A 13,279-nucleotide genomic window follows, 5' to 3' on the forward strand; every position below is an offset into this window, starting at 1 on the left:
TGCTTTTTTCCAGTCACCCATAAGAAAGTGTAAGGATAAGTATACTTCCATCTACTATAAGGAAGTATATTGCAGTGAGATTGGGGTGAGCTGAAAGCTTAATCCAAAACCAGTCATAAATGTTTCTATATTGGACATCTAGAACCAAAGAATAGAGAGAATCTTAAATTGGAACTGGACTGAGCGTCCTACAACCCAGGCCTCATTTCTGAGGTGTTGCTACTCGTGTGAATTTTGAGCAGACCATTGTGCCCCTGCTTCTTTCCATTATTCCCTTATTTTTAGACTGCAAGTTCTTTAGGCCAAGGAACTATTTCTCATTATATCTAGGACAATGGAGACCATGGTCTTGGTAGCATTTGGGCAGCCCCTGCTGTAATTGAAATTTGCTTGGAGATACATTTGGCTGCTAAAATCTGTTAGTTTTATGCACATAAAGGAAAACAATGGTAACTGTGGCTGAGGACCAAAATAGCATGGCAGAACTGACATGTAAAACCCCTCACAAAAGTGGGTAAACTTATTGTAAGCTTTCTACTGAGAAGTGTGTGGATTAGTGCCAGTGGTTCCCTCAGATCTTTTGTGTAAGAAAAAAAAGAGAGATTGGCACTGCTAAAAATATTGAATTACAATATTTTAATATAAATATTATTTAAAATCATGACCAGCAAAATAAGTAACTACTCATGTTAAAGTGTTCTTTGGTACATTGGCTTACCATTAACAGCGCTAGGAGGAATTTTACGCTAATGCATTTGTGTAGGCAGCATGCTGACACACGTGTTTGCATGTTGGAACAGACCTTACTTTAACTTAAATTTGCATAAAGCAGAGCTATCACATGGTTTTGGAGGAATTGCAGGGCATTTTTAGTATATGGCTATGCTGATATATTCAAAGTTTTTATATGCAATAAGGTAATACAGCTGAATATATTTGGATGCAAATTTTCAGTGTAACTGCTTTCTCTTGTGCATGTGCATCTTTCCCTTTTTTAGTTTTCTCTCTGAATGCATTTCTCATCCAATTGTCCTTCCTCTTCTATAAACATTTCTTCTCCAGTCTTTTCTTGCCCCTTCTAACTCTTCTTCAACATTCTTAAGATTATTGTCTCCTGGTCGTATTTGTACCCTTCAAAAAATTTTCTCTTCTGTCTTTAGACTGCCCTTTCCTTGGTTCCTCCATTTGGTATACTGCAAGTTTCCATCATTCTTTTCTTATTTCATCCATACCTTTGGGGTAATATTTTTTCTAGGTTCCACTTTTCCTGGTTAGAATGACAGTGGGTTGCCTACAGCAGTGATCCCTTTTTCTGAAAATCTGAACAGAGTGGTTGTAGTTTGTTCCCTGGCCATCTTGCTCTTCAGCAAGGAATGAGGAAGGAGATAATTTAGAGCCTCTTGTGTTCCTGTTTCAGGTCATTCTGAATATTAGGATGACTGGGCTGGAGATCAGATTTACTCCACTTGCTCCTAAGCTTTCCATTTAGTTGACATCTGTGGATAAATTAGTCATACCTCTCTCTCCATAAACACTCTAATGACCTCAGAGAGAGGTAGATAAGTGACTGAAAAGAAAACTGTCTTGTGATGTTAGAAGAAAAGAATGTTTGGCATTTCATTAACAAACGCTACCAAAGAGGACTATATTTAACCTCTCTCATTACAGTGCACATGCACTGTTTACTACCCTGGGCAGCAATATCAAAAAGTCTAGTGCAAAAAGGGCTGGAGTGTTTTATTGTTTTATCTTCCACCACAGCTGGAAAACAGTAGGATATCTTCACAAGACTCTGAAGGAGATGATGTTCAGGCTCATGAATTGTAACTCTGATGTCAGTTGAATCACTCTATTGTTAACAGCTGAGTTGACTGCATGAGTGCAGATGAGTGTACTGTCTTCAGCTGACTGTCTTGCACCATGCGGGGTTTACACTGTGGCTGACCAGTCAAATATTGCACGGATCTTGTTTTCTGAGTGCCTAGCATGGAAGTGGCTGGAAGAGGGTCACTTTATGTTCCTGTTTCCTTGGCGTTTGGTGGCATTCTGGCTGGTGTATCTTGCTTCTCTGTCCTGAAGGAGGAATCCCATCAAAATTCTGCTAACATGTTTCACAAATTTAGTAGTTAAAAAAAAAAAAGGGAACCAAATATCTGCAGGCTCCCTTTTCATGACCTGTGTTCTAAAAATAAGAATCCCCCGCCCCCACCCCCTGCACTCCCCCAAGCCCCAACCAGTGTTTCTTTCATGCATTTCTCTGGATGTTTTGTAGTAGATCCTGAAATGTTGCATGCTCTATGGAAGTATCTGAAATAGAGAATAAACAAGGCTGTTAATTACTGATAGTCTGAGGAATATCCCAAAAAGCTGAGTAAAGGAAGCAGGAGACCTGCATGGATGAACAAGGAGCTCCTGGCAGAACTCAAACAGAAGAAGGAAGTCTACAGAAGATGGAAGCAAGGACAGGTAACCTCTGAGGAATATAGAGACATTGTCCGAGTATGCAGGGATGGAGCTAGGAAGGCCAAGGCCCATCTGGAGTAATATCTGGCAAGGGATGTCAAGGACAACAAGAAGGGCTTCTTCCAATACATCCGTAACAAAAGGAAGACTAGGGAAAATGTGGGCCTGCTGCTGAATGGGGCAGGGGCCCTGGTGACCAAGGACACAGGAAAGGCAGAGATCCTGAATGCTGGCTTTGCCTCAGTCTTTAGGGGTGAGACTTGACCCTCAGGAATCTGAGACCCTGAAGACCAGAGAGAAAGTCTGGAGCAAGGAAGACTTTGCCTTGGTGCAGGAGGATTGGGTTAGGGATCACTTTAGCAAACTGGGCATCTACAAGTCCAGGGGCCCTGACAGGATGCACCCACGAGTGCTGAGGGAGCTGGCTGATGTCACTGCGAGGCCACTCTCAATTATCTTGGAAAGGTCCTTGCAATCAGGAGAGGTGCCTAAGGACTGGAAGAAAGCCAATGTCACTCCAGCCTTCAGAAAGGGCAAGAAGGAGCACCCAGGGAACTACAGGCCAGTCAGCCTCACCTCAGTCCCTGGGAATGTGACGGAGCAGCTAGTCCTGGAGATCATTGCCAAGCACATGAAGGACAAGAAGGTGATGAGAAGTAGCCAGCATGGATTCACAAAGAGCAAATCACGCTTAACCAAGCTGATAGCTTTCTAGGATGGAATGACAGGCTGGATAGATGAGGGGAGAGCAATGCCTGTTGTCTCCCTTGACTTCAGGAAGGCTTTTGACTGTCTCCCATAACATCCTCATAGGCAATCTGAGGAGGTACAGGCTAGATGAGCAGACAGGGAGGTGGATTGGAAAGTGGCTGAATGGCAGAGCTCAGAGGGTTGTGATGAGTGGCGCAAAGTCTACTTGGAGGCCGGAAGCTCGCAGTGTACCTCAGGGGTCAAGACTGGGTCTGACACTGGGTTCCTACTGGCAGAAGCTCTTAAAGGATTCCTGCAGTGGAAAGAATTAAAACATTCTATAATTGAACTTGCTGTAGAACTTTTCCTACAGGCAACAATTCCAGCGTCCGTGCTCTTTTAGGCTATAGTGAATTTCTTCAGAGACCTAAAATGAACATTTCTGCTAACTTACCACTGCCTTAGAGCCCTTTTCCCACCATATTTGTCACCTTTTTCTGGAGATGGTTAATAGTGGTTCTGGGCTGCAGTACATCATCCTTTGGAGTCAGATTGCCTAGAAAGCAAAAGGGTGGGAATGCAATTCAGTTTACCAGTGAGGCATATTTTCCCAATGTTGGAGCAACCGTTGGTGTTGTAGCTTTGTCCTCCTGGACTAGCTTCTCTGTGTGACGACCTGCTGCTAGAGCGCATAGGCAGACTGTTACAGAGCACAGTATTCTTAAGGATCTCTTCATCATCCAAAAAGGAGTGTGCTCTGTTTTCAGCCTGTGAATCCTGTTGGTGTCAAGGTTGGTATGATGCTGAAGTCAGCCTGTTGTCACAGTAATCTGGTGAAAGCGTGCACAGTGAAATCAAATTTGGCATAATTCTGGGTCAAGTCCAGAACCTGGGAATGGAGGGAGTGTGAGGAGAAAGAAAAGGTTTGTCTAAGGAGCTGATGGATGGCCGACTGTTGACAGTGCAGTCCAGAGGCGATAGGGTTGTCTGGCTCTGGCTCATAGCAATTTAAGGGTGTGTCCAAGTTTCAGGTGTGTTGGGGAGTTTCTACAGTGTTTAGCAAGGCAAGATCTTCTGATGTAGCTGTAACTTTGCAAGTTGAGTTTCGGTGCTTGAAATACAGTAGACAAATGAAGCTCATTTCCGCCCACGGGAATGAGATCCTGTAAATCTAGCAAGACGGAGAAGGTGTCCAGCTGTCTCAGACAGAGAACAACATGCTTTTCAGAAACTACCTCTGGCTAGAGCAGAGGCGGTCCAGCAGACAGCCTATTCAGCTCTAAGAGACAAGTCCCACAAGGCAAGGGGTGCAGTGCCTTGATTGCTGTGGGAAAGATGGAGCTCCTTGACAGGGACAGAATGAAGAGAGCTACTAACTCTGCTAAGCCTGGGGCTAACTTCTGCCCATTTTGTTTGAAACCCAGTCTAAATGGCTTTGTAGAACACACACCTAATTATTCATGCTCTAGTCTCAGCGCTCCTTGGACCTTAACTTCACACACAGCCTCTGTGGTGGTGTAACTATGTCAGGTTTAATGTATGGCTCAATCCCACCAGGGGTCCAAGTTGCCAGATACAAATTTCTGCTTAACCACATAAGTTACGTGAAGGAAAGTAATGGCAAAAGGTCAGAGATATCTGAGTTACATGACATGGCAGCCACTAGCAGCTTCCCTGTATTGAGCTGTCTTGCTGGAAGTGCCTCACTCTGGCAGTTCTCCTCCGCAGCTTATTGAGAAACAAATTGGGGCTGGTGGGGCAAGGAGAAGGAATCACCTCACCTTTGTAAGCTGATGCCAAAAATTCCTGGGAAAATTCCCATGTAGGAAACAAACAGAAGCTCCAAAGTTATGTGATGATAACTCACTGTATTCTACAGAATGAGTAAATAAACAAACCCTGAGAGCTGATGCAAAACGCTCATTAAAACAGATACTGCGCTGCTTTAACAGTGTCTTTATTAAAAAAGGGGAAAAGCACTGACAGTAAAATGCTTTGTTTAGAACATGCCCTCTCCTGCACCTCGTAATTTGCAATTCCCCTGTTATTTTAATATTGTTGTTTTTTTCATTCATTTTTACTTTTAAAGTTTTTTCATAATGGAGAGCCTAAAACCCAGGCCAAACCCTTCCTGTAGTGCTACTTGCCCAAAGTTCAGAGCTTTTTTTCCTGAAGAAAACATATGCTTTGGATCTGCAGTGGTCTCTTAGTGAAGCAGTTAACTTGCTGACTAGCACTCTACTTGGGAAGTCTACTCAAAGCAAGAAAACTGGTTTTAATCCTCCTTTCATGCCCAGCAAAATAGGTTCATGCTAGCTACTTTTTCTGCTTTGAAATATGGAAAAAGCGTTGCAAGAATGGGAGTGCATCTGTAGCGCAGCTGTGTACAGCAGCTGGCCATGGTCCGCTCCTCTGCCTTTAGCATCGGTAGTAGGTTATGTTCTCTAGTCTCTGGCCCAAATAACTGGAACACTTTTTTTGTTTGTATTTGGGGGCAGAGCAGGAAATCTAACAGTTTACTGTTTTGCTGGAAGTCCACCATTTGGTTATGTCATTTTTTAAAGTAATTTAAGGCAGCACAGTTAATCAGCATTACTGAAAACCTCAAGTAGGGTTCATTTGGCAGGAAAATAATCAGCATGCTTACTGGGAAGTAGTATCTGTAGTTGCTTGATTTTCCTTTTTATTCTGAAGTATTCTGTCTACCAAACAGGACTAGGCCTTCTCCTCTTTCTTTGATATTTAAGCTTTTTTTTTTTTTTTTGTAAAACACACATCCTTATGTTTGTGGGTTTTGCGCAGTTCTGCAAAACAAAATACACAATGCTAACACGTGACTCATGCCAAGCCATTAATATTTCACCAAGACTTCACCACCTTACAGAGGTGGTCTTCTCTTCTTGTCAGATTTTCAGAGTAAGGGGAGAGGGAGGGTTGCTTTTTGCTGGTGTTTTTTCTCCCCAAACACAGAAGTATTTGATGTAGGTCTTGGAAGCACTGTACAAGTCTTGACTGGATCAAATCTTGTGCAGCTCCTTGGAAGTAACAAATACTAGCCTGATTTTAGGGATAGGAGCATTAAGTGAACTTCAACAGCAACAACAACAACAAAAAGTGGGGTGACTCCCCATTTTATCTGTTTATATTTGCTTTCAGGCCATACTGCTGCAAACATACTTTTAATAATGATAATCTCATCATGTAGGTTTTATTAACAGAAAAAAAAGAAAAGTAAACTGCATAGTTGTAGAAAATTGGTCTGTTTGCTTAATTCTTAGGCTGCTATGGTCACAGGACCACTAACATCTATTGAAAATCTTCTAGGATTCATTTTAAAGCAAATTTAGGGGAATTCTGGGATGATTTACATTCTTCTGCTATAGGATAGATTTACCACGAGGGGGCAATGTACAGTTGACTTTAATGTCTCTTATTTTCTCCGTACCTAGAAATGAAGAAAACACGTGGCACAGTTTGCAGGTTTTGCCTGGACTTTTGTCCAAGTTGGTATGTGGCTCAAGAGCCATCTTTGCCTTTGCAGCCTGTGTGCGTATGCCTTTGATTTTTGTACTGTTGATTCAGGACTGCTGCTGGCTATAGACTGAACCTTCTGGGTAAGAAGAACTTGTTTAGGCAGGCAAACTTATCAGTCGGAAAGGTGTTGCAAAGCAAGTGCCTGCGTGTGTGTGCGTGCACAGGTATGAACACATGTTGTGCTTAATTTGTTTCTTTTAATTGCCCCTTTCACCATGAGAGCTAACTTATAAAACGGATATGGTTATGAAAGTCAGAGTAGGTGATTTTTTTTAAAAAAAAAGAAAGATTGCATTCAGTAATTTTTCTGTAAGCAGACTAGCAGAATTTTTTTCCTGTATGTAGGTTTCTTTGTCTATTTTAAAGAATTGGATGATATTGAAGGTGTAATTCTAGATCCATAGTCTAAGGCTAGTGGAGGAAAAAAAAAAGTATTTAAGATCGGAGGTGGGGAAAAAAATACAGAGTCTAAAAATTTCTGTATCATGGAAATTAGTTTCTCTAGTTTGTTTAGCAAGATACTGCTAATAATGAGCATCTCTGACACTATATGTCTGCCAGTAGCATGAGGGTGCATTCTGCCAGTTTTCCAAGTAGCTTCATTCAATACTGTTAAAGAACATGATTTCTCCGTATCTCCAGGTAAGTATTAACATTAAGTGAACCTGGAGTAAAAGAGTGTGATTCCAGAAAGTGTGTCTGTCTTTAAGGTTTATTCCTTGTGCTGATCGTGTGGATCAAATCTCTGGTTGTCRGGCAGTTCCCATTTGTCTTGAGGTTTTTTTTTTTTTGCCTTTTGCATATTTCAGTCTGTAGATGAAATTGTATGATTTCAGTCTCCTCTCTCACGTTTTTCTACCATTTGGGGCACAAGTGGGTTATGACTAAGAAAAAAACCTGACTGTGGTAGTTCCAGTTGAAACTGGCTTGGTTTTCCTGCTCGAGATGTGGTCTGATGCAACTCTTAGCTGGTTAGGTAGAGAATTTGTCACCGATGAGGCAGGCTGAGGAATGATTCAACAAGCCACGTAGGCTGTTCTCTACTGAGATAGCTCTGTCCATGGGGAAGCCAGTCCAGAGACCGGACCTGTGAGACAAAGGACCTAGTCTCGTGCCTCTGGTTCTGCAGTTACCAAACCGCGCAGTACCTGAGTGAGCTCTTCTAGAAACTCTTCTTTCGGATCAGGAGTATGACCAGGGAAATCACTAACTTTTATGACGTGCAACATGGGTTGCAGAACTCATTTGGGGAAATGAATGTTTCCCGTGGTGGGCTTCTGAGGTGCTCTACACCAGGCCCTAGAAGGTTATGGGAAAGAAGAGTGATCGCCCTATGAAGAAAGCTATCAGCCCTTGCAGTTAGTCTTGACACTAAGCTTAGGCAGGTAACCATGGGTACTGTGTACAGCAAACTGTTGAGTATCTCCAAGCACTGATGGGAGATTTTAGTACAAGGCAAAATAGCTGCACTAGCTTTAACCAAACCAGGACAATAGCAGTGAGCTGTGGTGTCAGGGCTCTGAGAACCCACCAGGGATCCCGGTGCTTCAACTGGCCTACCTGCAAGGAAAGCCGTACCAATTCGTCTTCACATCATTACCCTGGACGTGCCGACTCCTTGTCATTCCACGGTTGCTGTGTAACGTGCTGGAGATGTGAACTGGTGATTTGCAGCCTAGTTAAAATGCAGAAACATGGCATATGAGGTATAAAGCGCTGGCCTGAATTATTGTAGTTGTTTTCATTCTGAGCCGTATCTACTTCATGCTATAGAGGAAAGGGGAGGCATAATGGAAGTTTTGGGAATTACTTGCCTCTTACATGATATGAGGCTTCTACTGAAATACATAAATGGAAAATACGTGCTGGCATTTATAATTCTGCTTCTGCTGCTCATATATACTTTTTTTTTTTAGCAATTTGTTAACTAGTAGTTGTGGTTGGAGAGTTTTAGGAAAAATAACTTTTGTCATATTGAGAAAAGTATGATCATGCTAATTAGACTTTTCCCTTCGCCACAAGTACAGGGCCCTGTCATTAAATCACAGATTCATATTTAGTTATATTGGCAAGATAATGAAATCAGATCCTGTACAGAACTTTGCATCATTAACGCTGGCTAGCAAGGTTTCTCTGGAAATGAACTTAAGTGATAACAGAAGATAACCAGACCGACTTTAGGAATAAGAGAGCAAGAAGTGACTCATCTTGTGGTATTGCCCTCTTACCTGGCACTTCAGAATGTTTAAAGCAAGCTTTAGGAGAATGCACTGCTTGTTTTGGTTTTACCCTAACTAGGGAAAAGGCCCGTTTGTTTTCCAAATCTCCTTAAGATTCTGGCAGAGCTAGACTACTCAATAGTGCGTTTGGAAAATAACCGTACATCCCTCACGTTACAGCAGCACTCTCTTCTAGTCCCACCGTCTCGGTGAAGCTCCTCTTGGGTAGGGCCTTGTCTCTACTAGCAAATTTTTGGCTTGGATTTCCCTGTAAATGCAAATAGCAGTAAAGGCTGAAGGTGGCCTAAGCTACATATGAGAAAACACCCATCCCCTCTCTGCTCGCCAACTCCCATGAGCGGGTAGTTAGGAAATGAAAATTTCCCAATGCAGCTGTTACTTACGAAGTCTTAGAAGCAACCTTGGCAATATGCAAGTTGGGTATCAATTTCAAAAGGCTTGCAATGGTTATGGTGTTCTTTGTCGCCCCTTCCCCATAATGGAGGTATGGGCTTGGATGACATCTCCACTGAGCAGATCCACATCTATAAGAATAACGGCTAAAGAAATTAGCAACAGGATCGTTTTCAATCTTCAGAGTTTCTTTTTGGCGTGAGGAAGAATTTGAAAAGGAAGAGGCTTCCAGGTGCCGTTTTTCTGGGCTAGACAAGAAGTCTGCTTTGCAGAACTTCTGATTTTCATCAAGAGGGTGATTAAAGAGAGAGTTTTAAATCATAGTGTAGTAAAAGGATAATTTTAATTGTCCCAGTCAGGCCATCAAGAGAATATTATGCAGATTATCTTTAATATCATGGCTGAATGAGTTGCACACTCATTGTCACTTCTTGTAGCACAAGGATAAAACGGTACTTTGTCCTGACACTGCATCCTTCCAATGGCAACAGACGACTTTCATATGTAATGAAATTGTTCCTCTTCTAGCTCTGTTCCCCAAACTTCCTCCTCCTGTAAGGAATTCAAACCTACTGCCTGGATACTCAAAAATCTTGTCTTCATGGGGGTTGTGGAAATTCACAGCTCTTTGCATTTCTATTTTCTATGCAGACAGGTGTGAAGAACATGTTGATTTGGTCTGTAGTGGGTTAGATAATACATGACGGATTAATGTTAGCATCCATTTGGCCTCCTTTTAGGTTTCAAACTCATTCACCAAGAGCCGTGTCTCTAGCATGTTTTGTGTGTTCCAGTTGCCGAGCCCTACATGGGAGAAGACTTCTTCGTCTTTTGTAAAAGACCTAGTCTACAGCTTAGAGGTTCAGCTTGATAAGGCACTTCCTATTCATAGCCTATTTAGTTGGGATTAGGAATCGCACCATCCCCTCATGGGCTACTGCTTGCTAAATGATTCAGTGAGTGCAAAGGCCAGAGGATGTGCGTATTTGTCTTTTTTGTCTTCTATCCTGTAAATGGGTAGGTGTAAATGGTTCTTTGAAACGATCTCTTCATGCTTTTCTTTTCTCTGCTCCCGATAGAAGGAACTGAAATGGCAGATAGTGCCATGTCCATTAATAGCCTGGTCTTAAGCACATAAGCAGAGGTGTGGAAGGGTTTTGTGACTCCTCTAAGAGGAAGCGGTGTAGAAAGGTTTTAGCATCTAGGCAGCAGTAACTGCCACGTACCATCAGTGTGGATATGTTGTCTGGGCCCTGAAGAACTGGGAATGAAAGTATGAAAAGGAGAGTTCTTAAGGTTCAGGCTGATGGCCAGTAAGTTATTCTCAAAGAAATGCTTGTGCATCCAGCTAAACTCCTCATGCTATGGTGAAAAGTCTAAATTTTGTGACTCCGGTGAGTAGAATGAGCTGCTTTTAGAAACAGATGTACTGGGTACGTGGACACTTAAACACACAGAACCTTTAGTGCCTTTTCATTACTGGATTGTTTCAGCTCAGTAAATCACATGTGTTTTGTGTGAGCAATAAAAGCAAGCAATATATAGTGAAGCATAAACAGCAGGGTGTCGACACTTGTAAAGACTTTACCCTATCTATAATTATTGCTTCCTCTCTTTAATTGTTGTGGTATCTTCCTTTTAATGTGATCACGTCAGATTTGTTCTCCAACTTAGCAAGAGCTACTTTTTTGCACAAGAAAATTTCTGTGCTCTTTTTAAATGTTAATCTTGAAATAAAGATTACTCTGAAGTGTCTGCAGTTTAAAGGATGTGGAAGTGTATTAGCACTTAAGCTGAGAATAAAATTGACTACTCCGTTTTCATTGCCGTGTGGAAGTGCAATGCAAATGGCAGGCAAAACAGGATACTGAAAGATCCATTTCACTTATGAAAGCACCTGAATTTATTGGAATCACAAGTGCTGTTATGAATGCAGTTATCTAAAATGCTATGTGTATTTTTACAACCTTTGTAACTTTTGCTTTTTGCATGAATGAGATTCTTCAGTTCCATTTCAGTTTTTAGGGAGAATCAACAATGGGACACGTTTTTAAAAACCTTGTGTTTTTTTTTTTTTAATTTTTATTTTAAGAGGTGAGAATGTTGCTAGTCAGGAATTACTCATTACACTTGTGATTGTGTTTTTTTTTTTTTCTTAACCAGATGGGTGAGAGTCCTGAAGCTGCTCCAGGTCGAAAGGGCTTTTCTGCATGGTTTAGGTACTTTGTTAAAACACAAGCCATACACCATGTTAATATTTTGCTTTTCAAAGTGTTGTGAAAAGGTGAAATTCTCAGATACAAGGTGATTCTTAGCATGTCCTGTGCCATTGGCCTTCCATCCTTCCCTTTCCCAGAAAAGTCCAAGTATATCTCTCATTTCTATCGCTCTTCTTCTTGAACAGTAGAATCGGCCGAGATGGGGTCTGCCAGCTAGAAGAGATTTGTAAAATCTTTTTCAGAAGAGATGTTTTCCCGACTGCCCTGTTATCAGTCAGCCCCAGAATCTGCTTTTGGAGTACTGAGCATCCAGGGGGTGCAAAAATCTGTTCGGATAGGACATGCCTGGCTTCAAAGATTCATCCTGCATTGAATTTCCTACAGTATTTGGTTCTTGTCTGTATTATTCAGGGACAGGCTTACAGGTTCAGCCAGAGGAGGAGGAGGAGGAGTTTCTAGTGGTCTTCAGCCCCCTCAGCCAGATAGGCTGGGTCTCAGTGCGCGGGTGCAGCAGCCTCGCCTTCTCTCCCTTCCGTTCTCTAGGGCCGTGGCTGTTCCTATCCCTATTTATTTAAGGTTTGTATGCACACCAAGAAGAAAGTTTCCTACGTGAAGACCTGGCATGTTCATTATTCAAAGCAAATGGTGCTTGATTTGTTATATGATCTTGCTATAATATCCTCCCTGGCTCAGTGTTCATCTGTGCAAATAGGATTTGTCAGTATTTTTGCATTCCTGAACAGAGGACCTGTCTTTTCTGCTCTCGTGTGTGTGTGTGTGTGATTTTTATCTGTTTTTCTTTTTTTTTGGGGGGGGGGGGCACTTCCTGATGAGCAAAGTGCCCTTCAGCTCTGGCAGATAGGGCTGTGGCGTATATACTCTTTTAAAGCTTCCACCTCCATGCGCCCTCCTCATGCTGGAAAAAATACTCCTTGTTTTCGCAGGATCCTAAAAGCTTAGGGGAACTAATTAAACAGCGTTGTGGGGAAGCGAAGGATATTGCAGCCCTGCATGGTGTAATAGGAGTGTTAAAAAGCTCGAAAGCAGGAATCGCTTGATTTTTAACTGTATTAGGCCTCCATCTCTTTGGATGGTCGTTTTGTAGGGCCTTGAATCCTCCCGGGAACGCTGCGGACCAGCTCCTGCTTCTGTCACGACGTTCACTGGGGCACTCGGGGTGGAGCAGAAAGCCAAAGGCGTATTTTTGGTTTGACCTTTATTAATGGCATGGCGCAAAACGCCCGCTCCGAGCTTGGCGGTGACTTTTCCCGGTGCGGATGGGCCCGGCGTCCGCCGCGAGAGGCATTCCAGAGCCTCGAGTGGGCACGGGGTGTCCAGGCATGACGCCTGCATTCGCTGAAGGGTTCAATTCAGCAGTGTCCCTTTTGTTTTGTTTTTGCGCTTATAGAAACAGAGGCTTTTTGTTTGGTTGGTTGTTTTCTGGTGAGTGCAAAGGCTGGGAATAAGCAAGACCGAACTCTCTAGCTGTTGCTTTTATCTCAGCTGCCTGGCCCCAGGTGCTCCTGGCCCTATTTTTTAAGGCTGGTGGCTGTGCAGACATCCGCCCTGGCAGTGCTCCGCCTGTTAACGAAGGGGGACGGGGCTCTTCGATAGCTCCCGCAGTTCAGCTGCCCTCCACGATGGGGCTGAGCCTGGCCGCGGCCTCGCAGCCCCGCGGCGGCCGGGGCCGGGCCTAGAACCCGCGACCCCGCAGCCCGGCCGGGCCGGGGGGGAGGGGGG

Source organism: Apteryx rowi, unplaced genomic scaffold, assembly GCF_003343035.1.
Source record: "Apteryx rowi isolate R43461 unplaced genomic scaffold, aptRow1 scaffold_450, whole genome shotgun sequence".
In the NCBI taxonomy this organism is placed as follows: domain Eukaryota; kingdom Metazoa; phylum Chordata; class Aves; order Apterygiformes; family Apterygidae; genus Apteryx; species Apteryx rowi.